The 14,506-nt window shown below is 39.0% G+C and overlaps 1 non-coding gene across 1 annotated transcript; it reads right to left on the bottom strand.

Moving 5' to 3' along the window:
• Nucleotides 1-670: 670 nt before the first annotated feature.
• On the bottom strand, nt 671-807 carry LOC111757700 (small nucleolar RNA SNORA2/SNORA34 family). The gene has a single exon (XR_002791985.1). It is a non-coding gene; the product is annotated as a small nucleolar RNA SNORA2/SNORA34 family (small nucleolar RNA).
• Nucleotides 808-14,506: the final 13,699 nt, after the last annotated feature.

The raw sequence follows: 14,506 nt of genomic DNA, 5'->3' as shown, positions 1-14,506 counted from the left end.
TCCTATTGAGATGTCATTGGAATCCTAGTAAGATAATTCCAATCTACTACCACCAATGCAACCCACAGCAAGAGTAAAAACACCAAGACATATTTGAAGTCAAGGGCAGCCAAGGGGTCCTAAGTCCAATCCTCATGAGAACATGCAGACAAAGGCCTTGATCCTAGGCCTCTTCCAGCATTTATTATTTTTTTCTTTATTTTAAAGGGGGTAAAATTAAATACAACAAAACAGGACATAAGAAAGCAATGTAAGAGATATAAATTTTAAAGCCAGATGACCTGAGATCTTCACTGTCTATCATAGTCTTGTTTTCTTCCAAATAGTTGTCCATGTCTTCACATACAGATAATTCATACAAAACAACATAGTATAAAACTGGTCCAAACTGAATGAGGAAGGTGTTTTAGGTCTTCAAAACTAGACAATAGGGAAGTCACTAATGGCTGTCATAGAGTCTCTTGTTCTCTTCAAAATAGCTGTCCATACCCTCATGTACACTGAAGTTCAACAAAACAGAACAGGCAAGTGGGGAGGAGTTGCTTGGTTTCCCGGTGCTCCAGGTCCCAGCATGACATGGGTCCCAGTAAATGCCAGAGGCTCCCATCCTGGGCCACCAAAGCCTGCCACACTCACAGCTGCTCACAGGGTAGGGGGGGTGTTTGCTTCAAGCTGTTTCTTTCTAATGAATTGACCATTTCACTGTCCAAGTTCTGAAATGGCCAACAGACCATAGAAAGACATCTCTTTAGGCTCCTGCCTGAAACCAACAGTGTCAGGAAGCTGCCGGGCTTGATTCAGGGCCAGAGAATTTATTATCTTGTGAAGAAGGGGGATGGCTCAGGGATGAGTGACAGTGAAGATGGTGTGATGAGTAACTTGAGCTGGCAGCCAGGTGCAAGATTGGCATCTCTGTAAATTGCAGAGATAAAGATATGCTGAAGGATTAATTTACATAATCCAATTAAGGTAGCAGTGGAATTGTTTTGGGGGGCTATGGCTTAGGTTTCTGATATGCAAACTCTTGTGCCCTGGGGAGTCATAGCCTCTTATCTTGAGGCTCATACCCAGTTGACATTCCAAGAGCTATTTGCTCTAACATCTCATGTGCTCAATCTTGTATTGTGGAGAACATTATGCGAGGAAACAGAACTGTCTGAAGGCTATAGATTTTGCGTATTATCACCTTGGTTAGCCTTATTTGCAATGCTCAGAGCCAACTGAAGAGAGAAGGAAATACCCGTGCCAACCTTTTACATATCAGTATAAGGAAATGAGTCTCCAAGTAATCAAAGTCACAGTAATTGTTTTGGATTCAAAGGGTGTCACTGGAGTTGTCTCCCACATCTGAAACTGGAAGACTGCTTGCAATCAGTGATGTGTCTTCCTTTTTTGGCAGGGCTTTTTCTTATTTGTATATAACATAGTGACACATTTCCAATAAGACTCAAAGTCAGTGAAATTCAATAATTCGAATCTGCTTTTCTTCTTTATCAAAGTAGCTCATCTCAGTGATCACAGGCACACAGCCTTGGGCATAACTCTTTAAGTGACCAGACCTTGGCTATGAACAGGTGATAGATTTTGTATGTGCCTCAAAAGAAAGATACTGTACTTTTAAAACCTATTAATCTAATTATTCTATTTTTATTTATTTATTTTTAAAAAGCTTTTTTCCTTTACTAGTACACATTTGCAGTATATAATGATTACACTCTTCATGGCAAGTTGCTGCATGTACACAGTAGATCTTAACTTTTTACCCCCTCCCTTTCTGCCCTCAATCTCTTGATCTCCTTCCCTTCTGAAAAACTTCCATTATCTATCTTTTATTTTGTTTTTCACTTGTACTTTGGGTTTCTCATATAAGAGAAACCATGTGACATTTAAGCTTGTGTGTCTGATTTATGTCACTTAATATGATGGTTCCAAGCTGCACCCATTTTCTACAAACGATTCAAGTGTATCTTTCTTTATGGCAGAGTAGCACTTTATTTTGTATAAATATCATATTTTCTTCATAAATTCATCTGTAGATTCACAAATAGGCTGCTTCCAAGATTTAGCTATTATAAATTGTGCTGCCTTCTACATGAGTAAACATGTAACACTGAGGTATGCTTATCTTTAACTCTTTGATGAATAGGAGGGGAATACAGTAGTTAGGTCAAGTGGAATTTCCATTTTTAGTTTTTTGAAGATTCTCCATATTGATTTTCACATAGGCTGTACTAGTTTATGTTACCGCCAGTGGTGTGGAAGGGTTCTTTTTATCCTGAAGCTTCACCAACATTTGTTATTTGATTTCTTGGTGATAGCCATTATTTTTGGAGTAAGATGGAATTGTTGTTTTAATTTGTGCTTTCTTAATGGCCAGTGATGCTGAATGTTGCTTCATGTTTTTATTGGCCATTTGTACTTCTTCTAAGAAGACTCTATTTCACTTGTCCATGTTTTGGGTCTTTCAGTTTAGAGGTTTAATTTTTTTTTTTAGTTCCTTATGTATTCTAGATATTAGTCCTCTGTCCGAGGCATGACCCCATTATTAAGGGCAGTTTGTTAACTCAATCAATAACTTTTAAGCTGAATACTTACTAGGCACTAACTATAGCTAAATGTAAGTATATGTAAGAGTCTCGTTTCATTCATAAAGCATATATTCCAACATGATCTTCAGATGCAGATAGCACCAAACTCTAAAAATACTCTGTATTTTCCTATACATACATATGTATGATTTAGTTTAATTTATAAATTAGTCTGAGTAACACATTAAAAAAAATAACTAGTAACAAAAGTTATAATATACTGTACTAAGAATTATATGAACTGGGAAGCCAAGCAAGCACCTCCCTTCCCTGGTAAGTGGTTGTGGTGTGGCAGACTGCGGCCCTTCCAGGGTGAGAACCAGCAGCAGCACCTGAGATCTCCGCCATGTTGGAACTTAGGACGCTGTGAAACCAAACAACCAGCCTGCCTCCCTGCTAACCAGTAATGAACCTACTGATGCATGGCCTAGAAACAAACATCCCACTTCCCCTATTCCCCTTTTTCTGTCCCCCCTGTTAGTAAATGGGAACCAGGAATCTGAGCATCTCCTGGGAGGTTGACCATAGCAAATAAGGGGGACTTCTTTCTACCATCTCTTTGAAGGCAAATATTTTTATTACTGTTTTACTCTATTCCAATTAATGGTACTACTCTATTCAATATTCTGTTTTGATAAGTTCTATAATGTTCTGTATTTCATCTCATTTTGATATACATGATTGAAAGAACAACTATTATAAAGATAACGAAATATACTGTGATACCTATTACTGTTATCCTGGTAACCTGCTGTGAAGTTCTGTACCAATTTCACTGTATGATCTTAGTTGGCTTTATTCTGTCTTGTTCTACTGTACTTTACCACTTTCAAAATAAAATTTTAAAAAATAATTATATGAAATATGATTTTTTTATTTGTGAAATGTTCTGTTAAATATTTATGGATTACAGATGGGTAAATAAAATCCCAAAAGTGAAACCAAGGATAATTTTAATTTTAATATCATGCTATACTTAACTGAATATAAACAAAATATTTATGTAACTATTTTGCATTCTTTTTTATACCTGGTCATCAAACTTCAGTGTGTATTTTTAGGAATACCACATTTCTACCAGAACTAGCCACATTTCAGACACCAAGAACTTCTCTTTGGCTAGCAACCACTATTTAGAGAATTATAGTTCCAGGAGGTGGAGACAGATAATACAGAAGTAAACAAACAGGATCCCTTTAGAGAGAGACAGCTATGGAGCAAATACAATAAGATCATGGGATCAAGAGTGACTGAATGGGGATTATCATGATAAAGTCTTTTCACTTTTTAAAATTACATTTGAATTCATTTTATTATTGTAATTACCCTTAATGTGAGTCTTACTCTTACCCTATGTATTGTAAATGTAAGACAAATTGTTACTGACTGTAGGTCCAGTGTTGTATAATGGATCCCTAGAAATTATCCATCCTGCTTAACTGAAACTTTGTGCCTATTGATTAATAACTCACTTTACCTTCCTGACATCCACCATCCAACCCTCTGAGGCTATCAGTGAGATCGTGCAGTATTAGTCTGTGACGTTTCACTTAGCATCATGTACTCTGTTCTCATCTATGTTGGCCTATTTTTCAGGATTTCGTTCTCTTATAAGGCTGAATAATAACAGTCCTTTCGAGAAGCTCATATTGAGATAAGATCTAGCAAATGAGTAATAGCCTGCTCTGCTAACATGAAATGGAGCAGGGTTCCAGGTGCAAGAACGGTGAGAGCAAAGCTCCAGTGGTAGAAATGAATTTGGAACACAATGAAGGTTAATGTCACTTTAGCAAGGAATGGGGGCGAAGGGTAGAAGTGGAATGGGATGAACAGTTAAACAGGTACCAGATGGTGAAAAGCCCTGTGAGGATTATAAAGAATTGGAAAATGGTGATGTTTTATATGCCTTTTTTCATACGAAATCACACTTAATTTCTAGTGACAGCTGCATTCATTTTTAAAGTAGTATATCCACTTGTTTAACAATCAAGTGTGAAATTTTCCGGGGATTTGTCTTTGTCTGTTTTCCGTTACTATAACAAACTACCTGAGTAATTCATAAGAAGGAGAAATTTACATGGTTCACAACTCTGGAGGCTAGAAAGCTCAAAAGCATGCTGTTGCATTTGCTTGTCATCTGGTAGGCATGAACATCATACTGGCATCTTCTCAGTACATTGTAACATAGTGGAAAGTACTGAATAGAGCAAGAATGTGTGAACTCAGGGTTCTCTTCTACTTATAAAGCTCTAATGCCATCAGGGGGACTCTATCCTTATCTAATCCTAATGACCTTCCAAAGCTCTCATCTCTGAATACCACTGACATGTAGATTTGTTGAGTAAATTTCCAATGCGTGAACTTTAGGGGTACATATTCAAACCATAGCAGGTCTTGTATCTAGATTTTTAGTGTAAAATCTTCAAAATCCATCCCTCTTCCTTTGATGCAAATTGGAACATCATCGTTTGGCATCTTTCCTCTCTTTCATAATATTTTAAAGATTACCTGAACTCATGCCTACAAGTTTTCCCAATGCTCGAGGCCATCATCCCAACAGATCTGGAGGCATAATTAGATTTTTGGTGAGCAAAGTCCTTTTGCCTACATTGCTCACCTTCATTGTTCTTTTTATATTATTTGTGGTACTTTTCAGGTTAAAGAAACCACTGGATGGTAAATGGAGAAGTATAATAGCAATTGGATTAATTCCACTTTCTACCATCCCTTAAAATTATATCATTATCTCTAACTTCTCTTTTCTTCTCTGAACATACAAATCTTGGATTTTTCTTTTTAATACAAGCTTCAACTGGAATACTGCTTTCTAAGCATCATTGTTTATATTTGCCTTGTCTTTTGCATTTTGGATGATGGATGGTGGTAATCATCTTCCTCCCAGGTTTCCAGGCATCAAGGCAGCATTACCTTAGGTTCAGCATTGGGCCAATCCTTGTGGTAGTCAGGGCTGTCTGTGGAGTTTACAGAAATGCAACTCAGTTGATTTAAACCAAGAGCAAGTGCACTGGTCTGGAAACAGTGGCCTGGGAAGTTCCTCATCTAAGACACAGTAGAATATAAGTTTTAAAGATGTTAACAATATTCCACCTCCGTCTTCTTGCTTTGTTTTTGCCACTTGTGTTCATCCTTGAAAGGCCCTCCAGTTTCATCCTGCCAGCCAGGAAAGAAAAAAGTGTCTCCTTCTTAATAGCATTGGCAAAGTCTCAGATATGGTTTCCATTGGCCACCCTTAGGGCCCAAGCCTATTGCACACAGGTCCTTAGGGGGATGCGGTATTCTTATTGGCTACATTTGGGGTGTATGCCTTATGCAGGCTGCATGGTCTGTGAATGTTAGAGATGACTTCTCATAGAGAGATCAGTCAGAGTTCTGTGACAAGGAGGAAGGAAAATGAACAGGCAGGTGCAAAATACCCCCAAATGATCCCCACCATCCTGCTGCTCCTTCCCTTTAGTTCTCACTTGCATTTGCTAAGCTTTTACTTTATCTGAGATGCCTATAATCTTTTGCCTCGGTTGTTGAAAAGTCATTTAACTACTCTCCCAGCTTCCATGTTCTTCAGCACAATTCACAGGATGCTGTTTATGTGAAAACTGTATGAGTAGTCCATGCAGCACAATGGAACTGACCCTCTCCCCAACTCTACTATCTGCCAAGTGATGCCCTTCAGAGTCTTCCAAAGTACAATAGAGTTCTGGATCTGTCACTATCTGCAGAAGTGTCACGAGACCCCAAAAAAGAGGTCAGAAAAATCATTAACCAGAAGAAGTAAAGAAACACCTGATTAAAAAGTAGGAGCTGAATTTGGTAAAACAGTAAGAATCACTATCTCAAATGAGAATAACCAGTGAAAGGAACACAAAACAGTGCCAGCCATTCTCCCTAAATGTACAGAACTTACAGTACTGCAATATGGCAGAGAGGATCCTGGGAGTGGAGATCTATGACACGCTAGTACATAGGAGAAGCCGTAAGAGATATTCTGCATAGCTCATTGATAACTTGCACCCAGAACCATGAGAGACAGAATCATGGTGGAAGCGGCATTTGAATTGGCCCTCAAAAAATAGGTAAGGTTTTACTGGCTGAGAGGAGGCAAGGGGAGAGCAAGGCTGGCGAAGAGAACAGCTCGAACAAACCCATGGAAAGTTGGCTAGTGGGTCAGAAAATAATGCACAGCTCCCAAAGATTGCTTGGGGACAGAGAATGGGCCTAAGTTTAGGCCAGATTGTTCAGGATACTGAATTGGATTTTGAAGATGCTGAAATGCGGCAGGTTACTGGAAAAGGTGTATATTCCCAAGGACAAGCAGGCATCTGTCTGGTGGTCTGAGAGCTACTTGCCCTTTATCTGTTTTCAAGAGAGAAAGACCTGAGCTCTTGGAATCTCCTGCCCTTTTCATAGAGAATGGGCCTGTCACCTCAGCAACTATGATTCGAGTCCCAGAACACAGCTTAGCACAGGGCCCTGGCCCCATCCTCACCCCCTGCCAGGATGCGCTCATTTGGGATTCTTCGTGTAACTGAGGTAGCCCCAGGGGGCCATGCAAGGTTTTAGAGCAGCAGTGGACAGAGTGGCAGCAAGAGACAGTGTGGGCCCTATTTGCATGCTCAGTGCATGGTATAATTTCCCAGCTGGCCTGAAAGGTCAGCCAGGGGATCTTGTTTGTGAAACCAGAAAAAAAGCGTAAGTTACTGACTATTTCTTTCTCAATTCTTTCTCCCTTAGACTCTGGGACTGAAAGTTGGATTACACTTCTTGCCAGGAGCTTTCCTTCCTTGTCAACTGACTGCCTCTCTTTCTTCCCCTCTAAAAGGGAAGGGATAGTTTTCTTGGCTGTATGTCTGATAGTTTCTGAAAGGCCTTCAATTTTTCACTGGCAGAGGGCGGGTTCAGTGTGACTTGCACGACATGACATATGTATGTCAGGACTTTGCTCCTAGGTGCCCTGGGAAACACACCCCAGCAAGGCAATCCAGGGTCCCCTCCAGGGTCCCTGGACTGAGGAAGCAAGGAGCGACAGTCAGAAGCATTTGTGTGAGGTAGCAAACATGATCAATTTGAGTGACTTCCCATTCCCCCACGAGGCGAGGCTACTGGAAAAAGGTCACAGATGCCTCCTCCCTGACCCAGACCAGCTTAGAAAATATTGGGTGATGAACAGATGCCAGATGTCATGCGGGGAGCATTCATTTCTGGAAGACATTGTCCTTCTCCTTGGATGCAATTCAACAAGATCCTGCTCCCTTTCTCCTTCTGTTCTGTCGCTGGAGGTGGCGTTCGGAGTGGAGCTCCACTGTAGCACAATGCCCACGCCTCTGATGCAGCTCATCAGAAGGAGACACTGGTCTGTGTGGAAGTATTCTCAAGCTTTGGTTGGAACATACTAGAGAATTTATGTGCGCGCGCGCACACACACACACACACACACGGAGGGAAGGAAGTTCACCCCAACTCTTCATTGAAAGAAAGTGTCCTCTATAAGTCAGAAAAGCATCTGCCAAAGGGCTGCAAATGTGGTTCAGTGGTAGAGAGGCCCTGGGATCAATCACCAGCACCCTGCATAAGGAGACAGAGACTCTGTTAGAATTAGACAACCCAGTTCAAACTTCCAACTCTCCGTCTCTTGTGGTGAGCTGGGACAGTTACATTCAGAACATCACTTGCCACAACTGTCAAACAGGTCACTCACAGTGCCATTGCAGTAGACGAGATAATGTACAGGGTCTAGCAAGGAGTGCCAGGCGTATCATGCCCTCAATAAGGAGTGGCCAGGTCATTACTAAGGTGATGATTTTGCCATGTTTGCTTGGCAGCGATTAATTGAAAGGGGGAAAATGGTCCAGAAGTAGAACCCCAAATGTTCCTAATCACTGTTGCTCCCACAAATATCCCAGCAGCTGTCACAAAATGGCATTTACGTGGGGCTAACTTCACACAATATTAATTTTAGGATGCAACTGGGTCATCCCCAGGTTTCGGTGAGTTCCCACTCATGACTGGCACACTGCCTTTCAGAGACAATGACTTCCCTGTGACTTCCAAATTGAACTCAGGAGGTGCTTGTGGTCAGCAATCAAAGGGCTGTTAATTTTACACATACCACACGTTAACACGCGCTTTAAATGGCCTCATTAGTTCTCCTGCTGATACTCAGCTTTGAAATTACTGCTCTGGCTGTACAGCCCCTGCAGACATGGGCTTTCATTATTTTTAGGGCTAACATCCCTGCTCACCCATATATCTAAGACAGCTACTCTTTGGGCTTTTTCTGTGGTTCACTCACCCTGTTAGACTGGAGAGATGGTGGATCAGAAACTTCCATATTGGTGTTCCCCTGGGACGACGGTGCGCAGGGCAACTCAACTGCATGGATGCAGGAAAAAAGCAGCTCCGTCAGCAAAAAGAATCAGGTGCTACAGTGGACCACAGACTTGAGAGAGGTCAGCAGAATGACTCAGTTCAAAGGACTGGCACTGAGTATGTATGTGTGCACCTGTGCCTCATGCTCAGCCCGGTTAGCCCTCCAAAGAAGAAACACTCGGCAAAGGAGAGACTCAACACATATTATAAAACTTCAAAGGAGAATTATTAAAGTCAGCCCTGGGTACATCTCAACAGCTCTTTTTAGCTCTGAGTACCAGAATGTTACATTTTAAACTCTGCTCTTTCTAGACAACTCAGAGGCTTTATTTTCTCAGAGTATCTTAAAAATAAAAATTATCTTGTGTGTTTTGATTGTTGAAGCTGTGCATGGTATTGTGTTGGTCCCCCTGGGGCAAAGTGCATGTCTGAGGCCCCCAGGCTCTGGTGCACACTCCTTTATCCATGATTGAAGGAGGGCCTCAGTGGGGATGGTGGTTAGAATTTGTTCTCATGGCCTCCCCTGGCTTCTGCTCCAGCAGCTATGGCTAACCAGCCTGAAAAAATGCTTCCCTCTCTTTCTCCTTTGGACTGAGTTTGAAGGTCATTCTGAAACTCCAGTACAACTTCCCCACATCCAGAATCCATAAAAAGGAACCCTGGCTAAGCTTCTGTGCTGACAGAGAGCTGTGCAAACTCTGTGCAGGAGCATCTCATGAGCAAACCGATAATGGTAAACCTCAGTTGTGGTGACTTTTAGTGGGTAATCACCTATCTGTAGTTCACAACCAACACTAAGCAAGCATGCACAGGCATTTTGCTAAGATAGTTTCCCAAATAGTTGTCATGTAGCATGTCCTCACTATAGAGTTGTAAACTCCAAGAGCCCAGGTCTCCTCATCACAGTAGACTCAGGATGTATTCCAGCACCCAATGAGTATTTGTGAATGAAGCAATTATAGCTACACATAAACATGCCCTGAATTAAGAACTCTGACTTGAATCATCCTCTTGTGGTTGTTTGTGTTTAAAAATGAGATAAAAGTATGTAACAAAGAAAGAAAACAAGTTTCAGAACATTATGTACTTAAAATTCCAGTTTTGCAAGAGTCAGAAGAAGATGTCAAGAGAGACAGCAAGAGATAACAGGACCTCCAAAGATCCAGGAGAGATGGAAAAAGCCAACCCTAAATATTAATACGGCTTATTGTATGGTGGTAATATAGTATTTTCTTCATGTCTCTTTGTGTTTTCCAAAAAGTGTATAGTGCACATATATTGGAAACACTTTTATTAAATTAGTAACAGGTCTCACGCACATTGAAACTTGTGTGTTATTACAGCAATCTGACAAACCAAATGTCACGTTAGGTGTAGAGACCCTTTCATCAGCCGCAGTCACCGTATACATGCAGCCTCCTTTCTTCTGAGGGCTGTAATTTGTACTCTAACTTGCAGAATTAGGTGGTAGAGGGGAAAGCATAACTCACAAAACTCCTAGTAATCTGGAGGCCAGAATTTTCTCCAGGCAAGCAGATCTCTTGGGGGGAATCAGGGAACAATCGCCCTGAATGAAGAGGTGAGCTAAGGTCAGCATTAAATAGAATGTTGCTTTTCCCAGAGCTGGCTGCAAAGATCAAGTGACCTCCAGTGAGAAGCTACAATTTGATGATTAACAGAATTTCCTCACAGCTTTGCAGGCTTCAATTCTTATTCTCCCAAGTGTCGGCCTCATTGCTTTCTTCCCTCTCCACGGAGCCGCGATTTACTGGTGAGATCCAGTATTAAAGGTGGTTGGGGTGGGCAGGGGGAGACTGGGGACTGAAGAGGGAAAAGTCTTAACAGCTGCCCCAGAGGAGGGTTTATAATCTAGGTGACACTCCTTGTACTGCTCGACAATCCCCCACCCCTCAGTGATCATTAGATTTTGCAGCTATTCTGAAATCATATGTGAAAATGTGTATAATTTCTTTCATTAAAGATGCCCTAATGTCAAGGCATTTCTGCTTTAAACTCACTGGTTAAGTGTAATAATCGTCTAATTCCATACGCTTTTGAATACTATCCTGCTCTTGGTACATAATGTCTTATTTATTCAGTTATTCTTTATGTAGTTTTTTGCATCATCATGTATCTCACAGACTATTGCAATAGGTTGTAAACACTCTTTTGAGCTGCAGTGAGGCATAAATTTATTCATTACATTTTTAGGTAAAGGCTAAGCTGCTATAAAAGAGCGTAGACTGTTACAACCACTATAGAAATCAGCATGGAGATTTCCCAAAAAACGAGGATGAGAGGCCCCATTTGACCCAGCTATTCCCTTCTGGGTCTCATCCCAGAAGAACTAAAAACATCATATCACAGCAATATATGTGCATCCATGTTTATAGAAGCACCATTTATAATAGCTAGATCTTGGAAACAGCCCAAATGCCCATCAACCAAGGAATGGATAAAAAAGATGTGGAATTTTAATGCAATGGAGTACTACTCGGTCATAAAGAAGGATAAACTTGAGACTTTTATAGGTAAATAGGTGCAACTTGAGACCATAATCTTAAGTAAAACAAATCAGACTCAAATGCAGAAACATGGCATTATCTCTCTAATGTGAGAAGATGAAAGAATAAATAAGACTCAAATCGTACAATAGGTATTGTGAAATGGGAAGGAGTTGTTCAAAAGGAAAGAGAAATCAGGATGTGGGAAAGGGGAGAAGAAGGAAGGAAAAGAACAAATATATACACACACACACACACATATATATATATACATATGGTAGTTAAGATACATATATATCTTACCATATATATCATACCGTATATATAATATATATATGGTAGTTAAGATAGTTATACTACTAATTTTTCTTAATTCATTGAAAAGAAAGGTTTGTGTTAATATTGTTTGAACAATTAAATGCCTATATCTTGCACTGTGAGCAACTAATTTTTTATTTTAAATAGAAAAACAGAAAAAATGATAGAAATGATACAGAATTGCCAACAAGAAAAAAGTAGGAAACTAACACTGGTTAATATATTGCATATTGTTATCTCAGAACTAGTTGTTCAGGTTACAAAACCTAGACACAAAAGCGATCACTCAAACAATGACAGCACAAATTGTTCTTTTTGACGAACTAACAGAGATGAATAGTATAGTTAACTCGCTAGCATACATATACCTACATACATTTGTGTATGTTTACCAACATACATACATATGACCTTTTCTTCATTTTTTCCTTTCCCCTATCCCAATAGTTCTGTCTTTTTGAGCACTTGTTTTCCCCTTTCATCATTACAATATCTATTATATATTTTGGATCTTATTAATCTTGCAGATTTTAAAATTATTTTTATACTAGGTAGACAATATGGTATTTTTAAATGTGAGTGTGATTTATTTCACTTATGACTGTGGTCTCAAGTTGCCTCCATTTAGCTATAAAAGCCTCAAGATTATCATTTTTAACAGCTGAGTAAATAGTTCATGATATAAAAATATCACATCTTTTTTTATCCATTGTGCAGTTAATGGGTATTTTGGTTGTGACCATTTATTAAATAGACTATCTTTCTTCCAGTGAACATGTTTAACCTCTTTGTCAAAAATAAGGTGACTGAGTGTCTTAATAGTTGTATGTGCATTCTCTAATCTGTTCCGTTGATCCTCAGGTCTGTTTTTTTTTAATACCATGCTGATTTTATCAGAGTAGCTTTGTAATATAATTTCAAATAGGGATTATGATGCCTCCTACTTTGCCTTTGTTGCCCATGACTGCCTTTACTATTCTAGGTCTTTTCTGTTTCCAAACGATTTTTAGGAATGTTTTTCCTAGATCTGTAAAGTATGTTATTGATATTTGATCAGAATTGCATTAAATTTTTATAACAGTTTTGAGAGTACAGCCATTTTCACAATGTCAGTTCTTTCTAATCAAGAGTAAGGGATATTTTTCCATTTTCTGACATCCTCTTCAACCTCCTTTTTAAGAGTACTATAGTTTTCAACATATAGGTCTTTTACATCTTTTGTGAGGTTGATTCCTAAGTATTTCATTGCTATTGTGAAAGATGTCATTTCCATAATTTCCATCTTAGTAATTTTGTTTTTGCATACAGAAATGCTATTGATTTTGAGTATTGACTTTGCATCTAGCTACACTGCTGAATTTGCTTATTAATTCTAGTAGTCTTTTGACAGTTTTTAGGATCTTCTATGTAGGGTATCATCTTACCTGCAACTAGTGACAATTTAACTTCTTCCTTTCCTATCCTTATTTCTTTTATTTTTCTCTAATTGCTCTGATTCCCAAACCACATAGAATAGGAGTGGTGATAGTGAACATCCTTATCTTGTTCCTGATTTTAGAGTAAAATCTTTCAGTTTTTGTCCATTTAGTATAATGTTGGCTATTGGTTAGTCATAGATGTATCAGACTGAGGAAGAGACCATCTATTCCAAGTTTTATAATGAATGAATGTTGGACTTTATCAAAAGCTCTTTCTGTGTCTACTGAGATGATCATGGATTTTTGTCTTTGGCTCTGTTGATGTGGTGTATTAACTTATTTATTTGCATATATTAAACCATCTCTGCATTCCTGGGATAAATCCCACTTGGTCATGATATATAATCTCTTCCATGATTTGCTGCATTCTATTTGCCAGTATTTTATTGAGAATTTTGCAACGATGTTCATTATGGAGATTGGCCTATAGTTCTCATTTCTGGTTGAGTCTTTCTCTAGTTTTGATATCAGAGTAATACTTGCCTCCCAGGAATGAGTTAGGAAGAATTGTTTCCCTTTCAATTTCTTTGAAGAGTTTGAGGAGTATTGGCACTAAATCTTCTCTAAATTTCTTATAGAATTCAGCTGTAAATCCATCGGGATCTGGGATTTTCTTTATTGGAAAGTTTTTAATCACATTTTCAATTTTAATAGCTAACATTAAGTTATTCAAGATTGTTATGTCTTCTTGATTCTGCTTTGGTAATTCATACATTTCTAGAAATCTGTCCATTCCCTCTGTGCTTTCCACCTTATGTGAGTAAAGATTTACTCACATACAAAGTAGGTATCCATGACCTGAATTTCCATGGTATCTGTAGTAATTTCACCCTTTTCATTCCTTATTGAATGAATTTGAGTGTTTTCTTTTTTTTTCTTGATAAGGTTGACTAGAGGTTTATCAATTTTGTTTATTCTCTCAAAGGACCAATGCTTTGATTCATTAATTTTTGTATTGTTTTCTTAGTCTCAATTGCTTACTTTCTGCTCTGATCTTTATAATTTCTTTTCTTCTATGAGCTTTGGGCTTGACTTGCTCTTTTTATAGTAGCTTGAGGTGTAACATTATGCTGTTTATTCTGTTTTCCTGAAGTGACAATTTGTTGCTACGTGTTTCCCTCTTAGGACCATTTTCATTGCATCCCACAGATTTTGGTATGTGGTATCTCCATTTTCATTGAATTGTAGGTAGTGTTTAATTTCTTCTTTAATTTCATCTATAATCCATTGGTTG

The sequence above is a fragment of the Cavia porcellus genome, unplaced genomic scaffold (genome assembly GCF_034190915.1).
Source record: "Cavia porcellus strain 051 isolate PalLab524CR breed Dunkin Hartley unplaced genomic scaffold, mCavPor4.1 scaffold_9, whole genome shotgun sequence".
Lineage (NCBI taxonomy): Eukaryota > Metazoa > Chordata > Mammalia > Rodentia > Caviidae > Cavia > Cavia porcellus.
The sequence above is the reverse complement of the archived record's forward strand: the minus strand, read 5'-3'. Positions and strand labels throughout refer to the sequence as shown.